The sequence below is a fragment of the Sinocyclocheilus rhinocerous genome, unplaced genomic scaffold (genome assembly GCF_001515625.1).
Source record: "Sinocyclocheilus rhinocerous isolate Xijiao unplaced genomic scaffold, SAMN03320098_v1.1 scaffold303, whole genome shotgun sequence".
In the NCBI taxonomy this organism is placed as follows: Eukaryota; Metazoa; Chordata; class Actinopteri; order Cypriniformes; family Cyprinidae; genus Sinocyclocheilus; species Sinocyclocheilus rhinocerous.
Window position 1 is genome coordinate 1547474 of NW_015656152.1, and position 237 is coordinate 1547710.

Below are 237 nucleotides of genomic sequence, written 5' to 3' on the forward strand. Positions count from 1 at the left end.
TCTGATTGGTCAGGTGTGGTGGGTCTAATTCTCGGTTTTATTACATTTTCACTGTTAGAGGACAAGTGGGAATAGGTGACATTTTTAGTTCAATGTTTATTAAAATTTCTGAGTATCATTAAGTTACTCAGGAGTAAAATATTGTATAGCCTTTTGTTTTACGGGGACACAGGAAGTCCTCATAAACCATATATACCAGTACACACACACACACACACACACACAAAACCAACTTAA